General features: G+C 37.3%; 1 protein-coding gene across 1 annotated transcript in view; it reads right to left on the minus strand.

Moving 5' to 3' along the window:
- Nucleotides 1-19,195, minus strand: part of niban1a (niban apoptosis regulator 1a) — a 34,920-nt gene that overhangs the window by 12,613 nt on the left and 3,112 nt on the right. The window lies entirely within an intron of this gene.

A 19,195-nucleotide genomic window follows, 5' to 3' on the forward strand; every position in this document is an offset into this window, starting at 1 on the left:
CTGAAGTTGGTCCTGATGAAACCATTAAGGAGAAAATACACGGCGTCAGACCTCTATTATTAGCTAAACTGAGGAAAATCATAGAACCACAAAGCAGAGGTTTCATTTCCCTAGTTTCAGATCTGGTCCTTTACTGATACACAGGAACACAACATGTGTTGCAAAAGCAAACAGTCCCTCCTGTAACTTTGACTGTTCAGTCTGAAAAAAAATACCAACATATATAAAAGGTAAGAATAGACAGACAGATGTCTCCAGAACCACATGTGGCTCTATCATCCCTCAATTGAGGCCCTTTGGCTTTGAAAACAATGAACACAGTTTGAATAAACGACAAGTTTGTAGTACGTAGGTTAATTTCTTTTAGTTAAATAAGTTTTGTCATTTATGTTTGGATTTTTAACATGTCAGATAACAGCGAAATGATGGTAAAAGGTTTGAACTACAGTCCATTCATCCATGTAAGCATCCCATAATGATAGAAAATCCATCTTTGACTTGGCAGTTTTTTCCATTTTTAATTCAAGTAAATCTGAGGATCTTATTTAAACAGGGTGTATTTTATTTTGAAAGGAACTTGGATGTGCTGTTGGCGAAAGTAAGAGAAGTCAAAGATGTTATTTGTAGAAAAATATAACCGTGTTGTAATTACATAATTGTGAATATTTAAAAGCTGCAATGAATGGCTTTTAATGGTCACAAAAATAAGAGTAAAGATTATTTTTCTAACCATGAAGTTGGATCTTGTGGGTCTTGATGGGTTTTGTTTAATAAACACTTAGCATTAAATGTTGCAGACCCCTGGACTAAGACCAAGACGAAAATAAAGAAAAACAAAAAGGATAAATATACCTTCAACAGGGCACAAATCAATATTCTGCTTGTGGCTGTCCCAAGCCTGGTAATGCAGAGGGTATTGTCAAGAAGAGCATCCAAAATAAAACTTTATAGACATAGATATATATAGGTAGATGAACTGATATGGTGGTTTTCAATGCATTTCAGGGGCCATTTGGAGGGATATGACACCCCAACCTCTCAGCACATCCAGACTTGCCCCCCCCTGATATTATACCCCAGTGGGGCTGGCTTAATCCAGGCCTGCTAGATGTCTTTCATTAATAAAGAAATGTTTCTTTAAATGGCAGATGGGTGAACCAAACAAAACTCACTTTACTTTGTTTTTCCTGTTTTAGGATTGTTGTTTAAGGGAGCAATAATTACTCCTGTCAATGTCCCACTTAATTCTTCACTTTTGGTGCTCAGAACACTAGGGTGACATCAGCGATCTCCCTCTGGTAAATTTCTATAGATGAATAACTCATTATGCGGCAGTGTGTCGTGTTTTTACCTGCCAGGTTCCAACTTTCCGGTTTCTAATTCTGGGAATTTCTTAGGAAATACTTGGTAAAACTCCCCATTTATTTGTGATCCATGACACGTGAGTCACATGCACTTTTATGCCAATACCCAACCCAAAAAGATCTAATCCAAAGGATTTTATGACGAAACCTTCTGGCCACAATCATCTTTGAGACCCATAATTACACCAGGGTGTGTCTGATCACATGGGTCAGCACAATGAAAAGGAGCTTCATTTGTTAAAAATAAAGGAAAAAAAAACATTTTCTCCCTGATATTTATTTTTGTTTAAAACAAAATTTGCTGAATTTTTGAATGCCAGTAAAACGATAAAATCTACTTAGCTAATTAAATTTCTCTATTAGCTAAATTTCAAATTCATAAATGTAATTATACGTAATATACCCGTTTTCATTTCTGAGATCAAAAAATATAATATTTCTATTAAAAATCCTGCAAATTTAAAAGTTATTAAAACCTGAAGGCTATTTGAAAAGTATGGTTTGGATAATTGGTAAACCATCTGGCTCTACTTTTCATGTATTGCTCAGCATGCTCTGAACGCTGATGTTAATTTGTTTTCTCTTTTGTCATTTACTGCTCCATTCTGTTCATTTTTTTCGGTTTATGTATGTTTCTTACGTTTTGTTAATAAAGTTCAAAATACAAACAATGAAACAACTCAGTGACTAAACGTGTCTAAACTTCTATTTCATGTCTATCTGCTCTTTGATAAAGAGCTCTAGATGCTCCTGAATGTTTAACACTATTCTCATTCCCAACTCGTCACATATTGACGTTTGGTTAACGCCCCTCCCACGTCACTTTTTGATGTTTTGGGTGTCCCCAACTTGTCATCTTATGACTTGCTGGCTGTTTGTAAAATCAAGGGTCTGCAACCCTCGGGACGCGGTACCGGATGCTCACTGGCCCTCGGGATGCATCCAGTCCCTTTACCCTAACCCAGTACCGTTACCCTGACCTTAACCTGGTACTGGTTTCGCATCTGGTTCGGGTTAGGGTTTGGGTACTGGTGCGCTATGCGTTGTGATACTGGACGGGTTCTGGTTTTCGGCTCGGAGGTTGGGAACCCGTGATTTAATGGGAACAACCAGTACGTCGAAAAACTACGAGTTGGGGACACCCAAAACGTCAAAAAGTGACTGAGGGGTCCTTAACCCAATGTCACTATGTGACGACTTAGGAGTGATAATTTGTTGGAATGTTTTTGACTTTCCAGGGTCCAGTCCAGTCTGAAGGCCTGACAATGAAGCTAAAGACACAGAGCCATGTGACCTGTGTTCAAAAACACACAAAATGCAGGTTCTTGAACGTACGTTTGTGTTTAGACTAGACAAGCTTTGGAGGACACCGTGGAGCAGCACAGTGTGACTCAAATCACCATACCGGCGGAAGGATACACAGCCCTAAGTCCTTCTGACACACCGCGGCTTCAAAAGCCTCTACAGTTGGAGGGGAAGAATTTGGATTTAGCCATAGACTTTTCATTGCAATTGTCCACTTGAATGTGCATTACCAAGGCCGGTGTGAACGTAGCATTAAGATTAACTGTTCCTGGTTTGGTCAAAAATTATACCTAGTCCACCAATGAGTTCATCTTTACCAAAACTAATGAAGAAATCTGTAACCTAGCTAACTTGACTTCAAAAATAAGGGTAGAGTTTTATGTCGTCAAGCTATAGAGGCTGATTTTCAGCTACAACTCAAAAGAGAAGAGGGACAGCGCCATAGCTGTATCCTGCATCAGAAACTGATGCTTTTAAAATGGAATTTTTTGGCCTGAATAAAGAAGCAGTGAATCAGTGTCACAACAGCAGCATGTTTAGTGTCTTCAGTCGGTCCGTGACTCTTGTTAAAACAACAAAAGATCATGTTTTTTTTAAAAGATAAAAACAAACGTGTCTACACTTGACAATGGGGCTTCATCTTTCACGCTCCCCTTAAGTGGGTTGACCTATCGTCAAACTCCAGTGTGTGAAGAAACGAGGAGAATAACTCTTTTCTCACAGTTATTTCCAGCAGGACAAGCCACAAACTAACATATGCCCTTAAAGTATGGATATTTTTAAAACTGGAGTTTGTTCCCTGAGGTCCAATAAAGATGAGCCGCAACAAACGGAAGATCCAACCTGATGGACCTCACAACCTTTAATAAAAAATGAACTTTCAAATTACAAGGAAGAAAAATAAACCATGAATAAATAATACTAGATATAAAAACAATGTAATTAAATCATGGAACTCTCAGAAATTGGTTAAAGTTATATGTTTTTGAGAAATACACTGTAACCAATCAAAAAAGTCTAGAATCCATGGATACTCTTCAATTTAGACCCAAAATCTAACATAGATAGAACAATAATCAATTATCACTTTGTTAGGTTGGTTGATGTTTGTCTTTAATAGTTTGGACAAAAATTCCCATTTTGTGTGTTGTTGTTTTTTTTAAGGCCAAACATATTTTGGACTCCTGAAAGCCAAATTCTGCTCAGCATTAATGCTAGAACTCATGGGGGATTATTGCTGTGTGTTGAGGGAAAGAGGAACCAACATTCATACTTGTGCTTTACTGTTGATTATGGCTTATTTTGTTGTAGAAGATCAATCTTCAGATCCTGCTGAATCCCTGTCAGGGTCACAGGGTTGCTGGAGCCTATCCAGGTACACTTGGGCAAAGGCGGGGTACACCTTGAACTGGTCACCAGTCTGCCACAAGGCCACACAATCACACAAATAGGGGCAATTCAGATGCACCACTGAACCTACAAAGTATGTTTCTTTATTGTGGGATGTGGCTAGAGTAAACCCACAGTTGCAAAACGAAAAGTTTAAACTCCACACAGAAAAGTTCCAGTTGGGATTTGAACCAGGGCCTTTCTGCTGTGAAGAAAGAGTGCCAACCACTACACCATTGTGCAGTCCAGCTGCAGATGTTAAAGACGCACTCCAATCATTTTTTGATCTATTGTAAAAGCGTTCCCAGTGGTCTTTAATTATGATTACCGTATTTTTCGGACTATAAGTCGCACCGGAGTATAAGTCGCAGGGGCCAAAAAATGCATAATGAAGAAGAAAAAACCATACATAAGTCGCACTGGAGTATAAGTCGCATTTTTTTCAAGTAATTTATTTTACAAACTGGTTGAAAAAAACGATATTACATCATCCTGGAAGGTAAGTTATAACATTCATAAGTGAATAGAAAACAGGCTGAATATGTGTCAACACATATTCACATATTAGCATCATGAAAAAAACGAAAAGGTGTAGCATTTATATAACATAACAGTTTTATTTAACTATAGCCTCAAGAACTGATCAACTTTGTATCTTTACTGTAATTAATTGCACGTAATCTCACTCCATATCACTAAATGCCTTAAATTCTTCGTCCTCTGTGTCACGTCTGAATAACTAAAGTAAATAAAGTAATTGCATAGATCACCATAAGAGGGCACTCTAGACTTACGGCCCATATCTCATCATTAAAAATTCGTATATAAGTCGCACTGGAGTATAAGTCGCAGGGACATTCAGTCTATGAAAAAAAACGCGACTTATAGTCCGGAAAATACGGTATGTCATTTTTAGGAATAATAAGAAAACGTGTTGTTTTCTTCTGGGACTTAGTTTCTGCAGAGCAGCAGGAGTTCATTACGAAAATCGTCTGTGATTTTTTTTTTTTTCTTCTTTTTTTAGTCTGGCTCTGAGTTGTTGGAAACCCTCACTTTCCATCAATCATAACTAGTAGCTGTTTACACTCTCTCCCGCTAGCTTACAGCCCCTCACAACCTAACATTTTGGGGCAAAAAAATAAAAAGCAACGTTGGAGCTATCCATCCGTATAGTTTTGATCCACATTCCAGCTTGGAAAAGAAAACAAAGACATTTAAAGTTTTCTTATTTGAATGAAAATCCATAAAAACACTCCAGTACAAATCTGTTTGGTACCAATTTAATAAAATCCTCTTCATTGTAGTTTAGCCTCAGATGTTACCCTGGTTAAAAATGCCGTTTTTGTGTTGGTTTTCTAAAAGAATCCTCTCCAATTTCACTTTTTCCTGTCAAACCAGGCTCTCTGTTTCATTCTCACATCAGAAAATATTCTTGTTTCACTTTGTGATTTCAGCACTGCCCTGCCTAACCACATCAGCAGAGAAAAGATGGGGCTTTAGACAAGAAACCCAAAACTACAACAGGTAATTTCCACTGAATAATGTCTGGAGACATGCCTGAGCGTGCAGACGTGCCTCACTGGTCCCCTCGGAGCACAGTCAGTGTTGATGTCAGGTTTACGGCCGCGTCGTTATCTCTGTGGGAAGCAGCAGCATATTCTACGGCATGTCCTAAACCTGACTGGAAACGCTCAACGTGTGGGCGAAACATGATTTTCAGAGTTTTCAGGTCTGTGCATGAAGACAGGTCAGTTTCAACATGACAATGCCTTAGCATTTAACATTACCTTTCTAGTTATCTTTTACAGGTGTACCTTAAATGAAGATCATTTTAAATACAGCTACAGAATTGTATTAATTTGCACTAAAAGAAAAAGAAGTTATATTGTATTAATTGTTATATTTCATTATAATCATCTCACAATTAGCTTAATTTTCACATTTTAAACTTTAGAAGTCAAACTTTTTTAATTTTGATAAAATTATAAACATTAGATAAAAAACTATGCATCATATACAAATGCCAAATATTGATTTCTAAGTAAAAATGTACAATTTATTTTTGCTAAATCCCTGTTGTTTAGGCAAAGACAATAAATGTCTTAATGATTTGGGACAATCTTCTATAAACACATCCCGCCTAGAGCTTAGAATCAGTTTTTGCTCTGTTTGGACCAGGAAGTGCATCTAAATATAATTAAATTATTACTTTTTCTGTCAAAATTCTATATCCAAATATATAAATTAAACCATAAAATACTACATTTTCCATAATTCCTCAATTATAATATTTTTTGCATAAATTCAATACAATACTCCACCAAAAAACGGATCGATATATATGTAATTCTTTGCATTTATTTGTGCATTTATTCATTTTATCTCTGTATTTAACGTTGAGTACTACCTTTGTCCTCTTGCTTTATACTTCCACTTTGTTCAATAAAGTTTATCTAAAAGAAAAATGAAGTGCTTCCAAAATGAAACTGGATTACCAAATTTTAGTGGGAATAACTTCACTGTGACTGTAAAAAAGAAAAGATAAATATTGAGGATGAATACTTTTTTCAAAGGTTGTTTGGTGTGAATGAAGCAACGCTAATGAGTAATGATTTGATTTTTACACCATAAAAACACATCATGTTTAGTTATGACAGTTAAATGAATAAATATATGGAGAATCAGAACCTAAAAAAACTAAACATTTGCAAATAAATATTAAGTTTTAACATTCTTTTTTGCTCTAAGTGGTGCTATAGCTAACAGTTAGCAACGCTAATTTGCAATGATTAGGTTTTTACTGGATAAAACAACATCGTGTTTAGTTATGAAACATAGAGATATGACATTATGAAAATATGGAGAATCAGAACCAAAAAATAAAAAAAGTTTGTGATATTTTATAACTCTTGGCTTCAGAAGCAAAACATCTGTAAAACTAATGTAGCTCATGTTGACTTTGCAGCTTTCATCCTCATTAGGCTGATAAAGGTTTTTATCATTGAAATTGAACACACTTTTCAAATCTGTTTACCAAACAATTAGGCATTTGTTAAAATCGCAACTTTGTTCAAATGCTATTTAAATTGGTATGATGAAAATAGCATTTTAGTCTTTTTAGCACATTTTTGTAGCTTTTTTCTTATGATGGAGGACATATAGAAAGACAGTTAAGATTAAAATGCATTTCTGAGTATTTCTTTATTCAAATTGTTGTGAATCAGGAGCAGATGAAAGAATATCACTTTAAAAAGCTTGTATTTTGGGGGTCACAAGCCCCCTGCATCTCTCCATAAAGATGCATCAACTTGACAAATAGATCCATGTACGTCTTGGTTTTCCTAGTCTGAGCTGGTATCTGGCTTTAAAGTGTACGGCTCCAATTTTGCTCGCCCTTTTTGTTTCAACAGTGATGTTATGTTGGTGGTGTGAAGGGCTGTAAGCTAGCAGGGGACTGTGCAAACAGATAGATGATGGGAAATGGAGGTTGGTTTACTTTACGCCATCAGTCCCGCCCACAACTCAGAGGTGAATTTCTATTGAACGTCTTTAGAAATTATAGAAAACAACAAATTTTTTGAATAACAACGGCATAATCATAATAAAAGACCACTGGGAACGCTGATGATGATTAGAGTGGGACTTTAAGAATCTGCTAAAACATTTCAATGTTAAAGCTTTTTCAACATAAAGTCAATTCTGTGGGATCTCAAGAGACGCCTTTGTTGTTTCCTCAGAACAATAGCCCCTTTAAAGGGTAAATCTTTCTCTGGAGTCCCTGTTGACCCAGATGAAGTCTGTCTGTGCCAAGAATCAAATCAGAGTGGATATCCTGCTTCCACTCCTGTTTACTCAGTTTCCATGTTGTGACTTCTAAATCCATTAAGGCCTTTTTCCCCAACCTGACGATGAATGCTGAGCGGTCTATTAAGAAGAATCAGAATCCATTAAAACAACATTGAAAATCAAATTACTTGATGTGTGTGAAGTTTGAGAGCAATAATTTCAATATGTTGGGATTTTTTTTATTTAGAAGTTGACAAAAAATTGATAAAAAGTCAGTTTTAAGCTTTCCTTAAAGGCAACAAACACCAAAAAGGTTTTAAGTGTCTAAAGTGCGGCCCGTGGGCCAAATCCAGACAATATTGCATTTTATACCAGCTCGCAGGTTCAGTAATATTCACCCCCAGCACCTTCTAACAACTATGTGTACAAGTTCTTGATTTGGATAAGCTAAATTCTGTTATCTGCCATTGTAAATCAGTGACAACACTGGTGTGGGACCCTTCTGTGATTCCACAAACCACAGAATGAAATAAACAGATTTGCTTATCTGATCCAAACCACAGTGGTCTGTACCTCTAAATTAGATAACTATTTATGTTATGAATTTAATTTAATAGTGCATTCATTAAATAGTGTATATTTAATACGTAACATCCCATACAAATGCAGATTTAATGTTGACAAAAGCTGTTTTTTTGTTCCCAAACAGCCAGTATTTATCTGTTCTTTGTGAAAAAATGAAAAGTTTCCGAAAGCAATAAAATGTACGTTAATTAGTTGCATTTAATGTCATTATAAGGGTTAAAAAATGCAGTCCCATTGGTCGGCGCTCACACATTTTCACCTCACCAGATCTGGCCCTCTTTGTTTAAAGATTGGACCCTCTGTTTTAGAAATTTGAGATAAAGCAGACATTTTCCAGCAACAACTCACAAATAATCATCTGTTGCAAACAAAGAACATGACCACCAGCAGGGGGGGCAGAGGCCAATTGGATTGGCAGTAAATTGCTTTCAAGAAAAAATCCTTAACCTTAAATTTAAAAAGTGGTAACGTTTTCTGAAGATCATTTTCATAATGACTTGAAAAACCTGAAATTAAGAACAAATATATAGAAAGTTATGCAAAATATTCTAGATTTGTTTTTACTTAATTATTTATTATATACGTAGTGTTTTTTATTTCTTTTTTAAAGTCGAGCATTACAAAATGAATACTTAATTTGGTCTGGATCAAGTCCAAAACTTTGCATTTGGTCTGTATTCAGACTGCAGACAACCAGACATTTTTGTTTCAAATGCTTGTAAAGCTTGTAAACAAAACCATGTGACTAAAGATCTATTCAGTCATTGGCCAGGATTTACGAGGGCAGGCCAAAGCAATGAGAGATAGAATAATGGAAACCCTAAACTTTGTAATTCTTGTCAGGATTCTTCAATTAAACTTTATATTTGGTTGACCAATTTATGAATGTCTGCATCAAGGTCAGGTACTACACTTTTTAATGAGTTGCTCTTGCTCCGTTACTCTGATACATCTCATAATGCCCGGCTACCGAGGCTGTTTTGGTTCAGTTGTTCCGTTCCCAGCATGGAACCAATTCAGACTCAGGAAACTCATAGTAAAGTGAAGTTCAGTCCAATTAGAAACGAACCGAGACCACCTCGATCGATGGGTCAGAGAGCGGTTCCTGGTCCCAGAACAGGGTCCACTTTGGTCAATTCGGAGTGAAAATATGCTCTGGATTATCAGTGGAAATAAACTCTGGTTTACTTTAAGTGAACTAAATGTGTCCAGTCTGAATAGACCCTAAAACTGAGTAGCGCACAAAAATCCTGACCATTGTGTGATAAATGAGTCAAAATGCTCTGAAACAAAGTTCAGAGAAAGTTCTTCCTTCTAAAGAAGAACCGGGTTCAGTTTAGCTCTGAAGGTTTTAGGTTACAGTGTTTCTGCCTGAGTGAAAAGCAACCATGTTACACCCTGCAGTGATCCCTCCCTTTGAAAGTAAACAGTTCTCCATTCCCTGCTGGTGTGGTGTGACCTGCACGTTTTGTGCATCCAACACAACAAGCACATTCTCAGGTTGGAGACTAACTAAACCTTTTCCAATTTCAGAGCAGCAGAGTCACTCCGAGGGGAATCATAAAATCTGCAGCAGGTTTCGTCTGACAGACAATCAGATGAATTCTGCAGATGAACCCTGGAAAATGTGTTTCTCTGTCAGCTTATTGGATCCTTCAGGAGCTCACCCTCTTTGTCTGCCAGCTGTTTGACTCATACGGTTTGTGTTTCCTGACACAGACCCAGAACGAAGAGGGAACGTCTCTGAGTTCATCCGAGTTCAGGCTGCTCTCTGGGTGAGCTCATACGAGCTGTGGCTCATGCAAAACATCTGCAGCAACAATTTGCCTAATACGTTAAAAAAAAAACCTTGCATTTATTTTTTAACTTTAACCCAAAAAATGCTAAAATCTCTTATTATAACAGTTTCCTAATGTTTTTATTTGAAGATCCGTCGATCTTTTTTCACTCTAGGAAACGGTGGTGCAGACACACCAAAGCTCGGCTCCGTCTGTCTGCTTTTCTCTGTAAACAACTCTCCTCTGTAGGAAAACCCACAAGGATTTGAAAGGTCTTATGAGCACAAAGGCAGAGCGCAGGCTGTAAATGCATCATAAAGTCAAGGAGACAAAAGGCTGTAAGGCCAGTTGAAAGCCATAATGGACAAGAATTAACAGCAGCAAAGGTTGACTGTCAGTAAAAAAGCTGTTACAAAGTAACGCCAGAAGAAGTGTTTTTTTTTTAATTAAATATTAAATATTAAATATTTTATTATTTTTATACAATTGTATATTTTTTCAGTTCAGGATTTTATTTTCATTGAGAGCCATTGAGGTTTTCTAAACACATGTAAATCTTTTTCATGAGATTTAGTATCATCTAATTGAGTCCATGCCTCTAGAACTACTTATGTGTTTTTTAAGTGATCTGCTTTCTGCATTTCCTCAATGTAAACATGCTTTTTAAACTATGCAAACCACTTTACATCAGTCAAATTTTAACTTTGACATGGAGCAACCCACTGGCCTTTTCCCTCTGGGCCCTTTCACAGTGACTCTAATGCATCTGCAGGTCCGTGCGGCACGCTCTGACCCGCTTCCTGAGAGAACCTGCAGATAGCACCATGTGTTTTAGAGGATGTAACATGTGCATTTGATAGCTGCAGACTCATGTTACCTGCACCCACATTCAAAAACTGAAAAAAGACTCAAATGTTACATTGCAGAGTCAAGGAAAAATAAAATAAAGTTTATTAAAAGCTACTGTGTAAACTTATTAATAGCTAACTAAGTTAAATTGTTAGCAACGGCTGGATCTGCTTTTATTTTGAAAATCAAGGACAGATCCAAAATTACTAATACATTTGCTTTCATGTTAAATAGGAAATGACATTCCTGGGAAAACCACAAACAAATAAGGCTGAGCAATATGTAAAGATGTTCTGCTATTGAGGAATATGTTTAGGGAGTTTTGTTTTTGACTGCTGCCTTCATCAGAACTTTGCATGGTTGCCATGGTGATGTTACATAAGTGTCAGATTCATTGACCTTATTCGAGAACATCATTCAATGTTTCTGAGAGGTTTCCCACTTTAAATTGTATTGTAAAGACAAAGAGAAACAAGACACAGAATCTCTTCACAGTCACAACTATTCCTGCTTCTCACTATTGACCTCAATAGGTTTAGGCCAAGGGGGGAATAGCGGGATTCACTCTAAATCGTATGTGCAAAAAGAAATATTTTTTTGAAAAAGCAATGTGGAAAATCTATCATTTAAAAGGTCTTGTTTGCTGACGGGAATTTCAAACAGCTGAGTGACTCAAAATGAACAAATCAAAAATTTCAAAAGGTAAAAAATGTCCAACTAAAAGTGAGATGCCAAATCAACTAAAGTACATGGAACAGTTCAAAATATGACTGAGAATTTTGACAAAATCCAAATATGTTGATTCAAATCATAAAATTGCTAAAAATGTGGTTAAGCTGAAGGTCTCTTATGTGTGCTTTTTTTGCTGATTAAAAGTTTGCTTGTTAAAAGTTATTAAAGACCCACCCCAATGAAACATTTTTTGTGTTTTAATCTTGTTGATGTGACATTTTCTGATGACGGAGGACATATATTAAGAAAATTAAGATAAAAACTGCATTTATTCGAATTAATGTGAATTAACAACTGAGGAAAAAATGAAGTTTGATCAGTTGGCAGAAGTGAGCCTCCACTCCGTTGTGAAGCATCCACTTGCTGACAAATAGATCTAAGATTGTCTTTGTTTTCCTCGTCTGAACTGGCATCTGGCTCCAAACTGTACCGTGGAATTCTCCAATATTCCTCGCCGTTATATTTGCATATAGTGTTAGGTAAGGAGTGTAAAGGGCCATAAGCTAGTGGGCGAGAATGTAAACACGAAGCTCTCAGCAGCTGTGCCTTCTGCAACTCTGAGGCAAATTTCTAAAAAGCTCCTGTCGCTCTGCAGAAACTATGTCCTAGAAAACTACATAGTTTTATTTCATTTTGGGGGAAAAAATGGCATAATCATAATTAAAAGACCACTGGAAATGCTTTGATAATGGATCAAAAGAGGATGGAGTGGGTCTTTAACAGATGATAAATATGTCTTAATGCTAAGAATTTATGGACTAATGTCCGTATCCATTACAAAATAACATTTGAAACTGAAAGGCCAGCCTTAGAATTAAATTTGTCTTTCATTTAAAATGTTTCCGTTTGCATTAAATTATATATATTTTTTGGAATCTTGGTTTGACTATTTCACTTTGAGGTTCTCAGCTCTGCCTTTCTGCACATTCTTGTTTTTGCTATGAAGCTTTAATTTTATTCCAATTTCACCCAAAAGAAAATGTCTTGCCTTATAGCTCATCAGCTTTTAAAAGAAAATAGTTAAAACCCCATTGTGATGAAAAATGTGTTTATTTCATCTATTTATAACATGTATTTTTATGATAATGGAGGACATTTTGACAACTGATTTCAATATTGCATTTCTGAGTATTTCTTTATTCAAATTAATATGAATCAGGAGCAGACCGAAAAATAATGTTTGAACAAAGAGCGCATTTATGTCATAGGAATACATAGGAATACAATCTTCCTGATCCAACGGGGAGGGGAAGTGGGGGCGGGGTTTACCCATCTCCAAGGTAAATTTCTAATGAACTATGTCCACTTTAAAAAATTTTGGATTTTAGCTAAAACAGCATAATTAAAAGATCAATGGGAACACTTTGAAAAAAGATGAAAAGATGATTGTAGTGGGATTTTAAGCTTTAATATTCACCATGCAATGTTTTTTGTTTGTTTGTTTGTTTGTTTTGTCATGGCTTCATATAAGGACATTGAGTTTTGTGGCTGTAGGCAATTTTTTTTATTTTATTTTGGGATCTCTATTCAGAACTTTAGAATGTTGCCATGGCAGCATTCTCTAAGGGGTGGAGTCCTTGACAGAGCCAAAAATGCTATGCACACCTAGCCCCAGGTGTGAGCCAGTTTTAGCGACACGAAACAACTGAATGTAAGACGAACAGCATTCTTCTGCGGTGAATAAATGATGCAGAGCTTACCAACTTCATCTCAACAATGAAACAACCTGTTCGTGTGCACAGTGGGAACCAACATGTCCGTGCATGTATTCATGTTTCCAAACACACTAAGGGGAGTGTTTTACAGAGCAGTTTCACTACAGTCACGCCTCAGTGTAAAACACATTTTACTGCTGTCAGAAATGTAAAGGAGTAAACCAACAGTGATGCATGAAACACCCAAGACACAAAGCAAGTCGCTGCAAGGCAGAAAAATGCAGAACAAAGACTGGGGCCCGGCTGTGACACATTTACGAGAGTGGCTTTGTGTGTTTAGAGGACACACTGCAGCTCACTCCACTGCAAGTTTCATTTCATGTCCGCTCAGACAGAGACTTGCAGCACATGTTCATGTGAGAACATGATTGAGGTTTCCTCTGCAGCACTTTTCCAGCTAATCCTTCACTCATGTTATAAGCTAAACACCTTCTTGTGTAAACATCCTAAGACAATGGATGCTTCCTTCAACATTCAACGGCAGAATTAAAAGACTTCCTCATTCTCATAATTCCACTTGACCAGTCAAACAAATCCTTCCATGTGGAATGCTACATAGAATAGGAGGTCTTATACCTTCAGAGCCACACACCTTCCACACTACATACTGGTCAGACCTGTCAGTCACAGCAGGTCTAACGTTCTGCATCTCACTCAACTCTGGATCAGAGCTCAAAAAATCAGGATGAGTGTGGGGATTTTCTAATTATGAAATGTATGTGGAATCACAGCCCAGAATGTCATCGTGAACATGACGACAGGGAAGATTACCGGAAAACCTCATGAGTAATTCTTATTTCATCATCCTCGAATTCATGTTTGTTCAGCTGTTTATGAATGAGTGTGCATGAGTGAATGGGACTTGCCTTAATGAAAATGTATGCCATTTATCTTTTATAAATGTAGAGTTTTAATTAGTGAACAATAGACGAGCAGCAATACAGGTATCTCTTACACTAAAGACCCGATTTGAAATCGTGTTTTTGGCATTTTTAACAAGTTCTTGTGGCATTTTTCTGATGATGGATGACATAAGTGAGGAAAATTAAGAGTTGAGTATTTCTTCAGTCAGTTGTGAATTCAGAACCTCCTTTATGAACACTATACTGCAAGATTCCATTGCTTTGCCCGGATTGGCGTCACTGGCGCTCCACTCTGGAGCCAGGCCTTGGGTTGGGCACAGCAGCCAAGTGCGTGGTTGTCAGGGCGCCACCCACAGGTCCTGGTTGGGTCCAGCCCAAAGAGACGATGTGGGATTATTCTCCCCTGGGTCCACCGACTTCAGGGGAGCTCCAAAGTGGTTTGGGTGGCAGTCAAAGACTGGTGCCGCGGTGGCTCATACCCCGGTCATGGAACTTGGCTTTTGGGACATGAAACGTCAGTTTTGGGAGGGAAGGAGCCGGAGCATCAGAGGCACCAGCTAGACTTAGTTGGGTTCACCTCTACTCACAGTCGAGGGGCATCTGGTCACATGAAAGATGGCGCAAAAAGGGTCTCTAACTGGAAGTTTTGCAACTTAAAAATCTCTTTCAAAAATTATAATTTAAAAACTTTTCAGAACTATCAGCTTTAATGCTTTAAATGTGGATACACTATAACTGTCTAACAGTTTATTGTGGAAGATGAGCTTCAAAAGGGACAGAGAACGTTAATCGTTTCATTTCTATCAGTATTAACAAGTGTTCCAATGTGTATAAGTACACCCGTTTATCTCCATAGAAAAAGCCTATGAAATGCATTTTTTTTCTCTGAAACAGAGAGTGTCAGAAAGAAAAACGTCAAAAAAGGCCCAAAAAAAAAGGTAGAAGAAATGGGAAAAAACACTGAAAGCTTAAAGCTAGGACTTCTGGACAATGATTTTGATCTGAAACCCGATCCCCCGAAAGGGATCGGACTCTTTCCCTTTATGAAGTTGTGTATGGTAAAAGTCAGCTGAATAGCTTTAACATTGCTCGCCATTTTTGTTGCACTACTAATATTAGGTTGGGGGTGTGAGGGGCTGTAAGCTAGTGGGAGAAAGTGTAAACCAGTGACCTTTCAGCGACAGGGAGAGTCAGGCGAGCGGGGTTGCTCCAGACCAACAGTCCCACTCACAACTGGGAGGCAAATTTCCAATGAACTACTGCCGCTCTGCAGAAACTATGTCCCAGAAAACAAGACAAGTTTTTAAAAGACCACTGGGAACACTTATAAAATACATCAAAAGATTATCTAAATGACTTAAACTTGAACTAATTCAGTCAAGGTTTGAGAAGAAAATAATAGATCTAGAAATTTGTATTAGTCAGTTAAGAAGTCAAGGTGAAATAAGTCTATTTTAAACAAAACAGTCAAATTCTGTACATTTCTGTTGCCGTGCTACCTCATGATGTGTTTGTGTTGTTTTTTTTTTCTTTCCATTCCAGTGCCTCATGTTGTTTAATTTGTATTTGTTTGGAGTTTTGTTAGTAAGAGGGTGTTAATGTTCATGAGAAGGTTACCCTACAGCAGTGTGTGGGTCGTGTGGGGCATGATTGTGTGCTTCATCATTTCCCTTAGTTATTAAGCTACAGGAACCCTGCAGGAACCCTGCTGGTCATGGTGGAGTAATAGCTCTGACTCATTCTAGGCCACTTCCCTGCTACAAGAATCACTGCAACATTTATATGATGGCATTTCAGGGAGTTACTGAGAAAACCAACATCCCATCCTCCAATTTAATTCAACCAAATTATTTCACACTGCAGTTAACTGCAAATAGTTTCAACCCAATGAATTCTAATGACATTATGAGCTGTTTGTTGCTGTTGTTCATACAAAACTATTCAGTTAATGGTTCAAATGATGATTTTAACATGCTAATGTTAGCATGATGCTACATAGCATGCTGCATGTTTGCTTTTTGCTGTTTTAACGTATTGTTGTTCAAATAAAAAAGCAGCAGCTCTAAAAAAATATTTTTCTAAGAGGTTTAAAAAATAATGGCAGCATGAATGTAGTAACACTTGTTGCTGCTCCTCATATCGAACATAAGCTAACAGTGGCTGTGTGACCTTGATGAGTTTCTATCACCTTGTTTTCTTTTCTGTGCCTGACTGAATATTTTTTGGGTTTCTAAAGATTCAACTTTTATTTATTTAAATCATGTAGCTTTAGTTCTTGACTCTTAATTAGGTTTTATTTCTCCACAGATTTCAGCCACAGACTTTGAGGTCTTTTGTTTCTCTGTGGACTTCCGACCAGCAGACGTGAGCAAACAGCAGGTGGACTTCCAACCAGAGAGTCTGACTGAGCAGCAGTTTCCTTTCAGCTTCTCCCACCTCCTCTGAATTTTTCAATAATTGTGTAATGGCAGCTGCAGGCAGTGGGACACAAATTGCATGTGAACGACTAAAAGACCTTTGGGATTTTTGCCAAAGACAAACAATTGAAATGCGTGTTAACACTTCCTAAAAAATACAAGAAAATTGTTTACTGACTGTAAAGAATAATCTTTTTCTATACTCTAGAAGAAAAAAATGTAATATATTTGCACTATTTTTCTTGGGAACTTGGATCTTTGACATCACTCCACCTTTAGAAGGGTTTCATATAATGGCGGTTTGATCAAATCGATAAATCAATTATTTTAATAAAACAGAACAGGTTAAAAAAGCCATTCATTATTATTATTATAAAGCAATCATTATAAGGAGTCTGCTCAAGCTCAAAAAACATTTCTTCATATTTTTTATCTGATCTTGGAAAGTTTTATGACAAGAAAAGACATGCGAGATTAGTTTAGTAAAATATGCTAAATATAACGACAAGTTATGCTTAAAATCACAGTAAATCTGAGTAAAATGGTAAACAAATAAACTAAATGTAGCCTTGAGCTCTGTGAACATGTCATGCACCATTCATGTTTCAAAGCCTGAATGTTTTTGTCTACAGTTGGAGAAAAAGCAGCAGACGTTGGTAACTTTCCACAACTTTTCTCACATTTTCCAGCTCTGTCAGGATTCTTGACAACTTTTATCTATTTTTTGTTGTTTGAATGTTTTCCAAACATACTGAGAGGCCAGCCACACTATCACCGTGTGACATTTTGGGAAACTCACTCATAATATGTTTACAGCAGTGAGATGGGGGCGTTTTAGTCTCACACGGTGGTTGTAATATTCAGACCTTTCATTCTGTCGCCGTGATATTGCAGCTTCTTCATCACAATCTGATCACCTCTGAGTCAAATATGACTTTGGTTTATGGTTGAACACTTTATCCATAGAGAGTCTCACATAGAGGGTGGATCATCATATATGAGGCCATGTGAACCCCACCAGCAGTCTGCTTTCAATCTAAACCAGTGAAGGACGTCATTGTAAGCTACCGAAAACAAGTGAGATCACAAAACACCTCCACTGCTTGACAGGCTGATCTTTAAAGTCCCCCTCTGATCAGCTTTGATCTATTGTGAACGTCTGCCCAGTGGATTCTTAATTATAACATTTTTAGATAAAATATAAAAACTTGTCTCATTTTCAAAGACATAGTTTCAGCAGATCAGTTTCTCCAGCTAGCTTACAGTCCCTCACACCACCAAGCTAACATTAGCGGTGAATCAAAGATGGAGAACGATATCAGAGATATCTAGACATATATTTTTGAAGCAGATGCCAGTTTAGATGAGGAAAAAAAAGATGTACATGGATCCAAACATCTACAAGTGCATGCATCAGAATGGAGCTTGTGGATTTCCGTAGTATTTTCTACTTCACAGCTAAAGCCTTTTTCATTTTTGGTCTGCTCCTGATTCATGTTGATTTGAATCAAGAAATACTCAGAAATGCAAAAAATTACAAGAACATGTTCAAAACATGGGTTTGGGTTTTCAAACTGCTTCTGTCAGCTCATAAATCATGAAGAGCCTCGACCCACCCTAAAACTGCAGAACACTCCAACTCCCTCATTTGACTCCTGGACACTCACTGACAGGCAGGAATGTCTTCAACATGGGAAATGGATGTGGACTAAGTGGAGGCCAGGAAAAATTGACAAGCTAACCTAAAAAAACTCTGCTGAGTCCTGGAGCAGACAGCGCGGCATCATGAGCTGCAGTAGACATTAGAGGCTCCCAGAGGGACCCATTACGAACCAAGAGACTGAACTCCAGCGTCGAATGAGCTGTCAGCATGAGACGCATCCTAGGAGCGCCTCAGATTGTTTCATCTTTTCAACGTGAACACATAAGATCTGTAACCTGTAACCACGGCAACAGCAGCAGAAGCAGCTGGATATGACACCAAAAGCTTTTTTTTTTTAAACAACTATCTGCAAACTCAAACCGCTTTAATCAGCTTTTTGTGTTTTCTTTTTGTTACACTTTTATTTTCTGTTTCTGTTTAATGTTTACAAAAGTTGAGCAGTCTTGGTTTGACCTTGTTTTATGGTCATGTGACCTGAGCCAAAAAGCATTGATTTAGGGGTTAACTTTGAGCATGGAGGGTGGAACAGAAATAGTAGCATTTTGTAACTTTAACATGCCATTTTTTAAGTCCTTTTTAAGCAAAAATATGCCAAATATCTGCGGCTCTGTGGTCTGCACGCTCTATTAGATGATGCTGGTGAGATGCAGGAATGCTCTGCTTTTTCTCTTCAATATGTGGAAGGTTTCTTTTCCTCAAAATCATATAAAAAGGGAAAAAAAATTAGAAATAAGACATAAAAACATATA

Source organism: Oryzias melastigma, linkage group LG4, assembly GCF_002922805.2.
Source record: "Oryzias melastigma strain HK-1 linkage group LG4, ASM292280v2, whole genome shotgun sequence".
Lineage (NCBI taxonomy): Eukaryota > Metazoa > Chordata > Actinopteri > Beloniformes > Adrianichthyidae > Oryzias > Oryzias melastigma.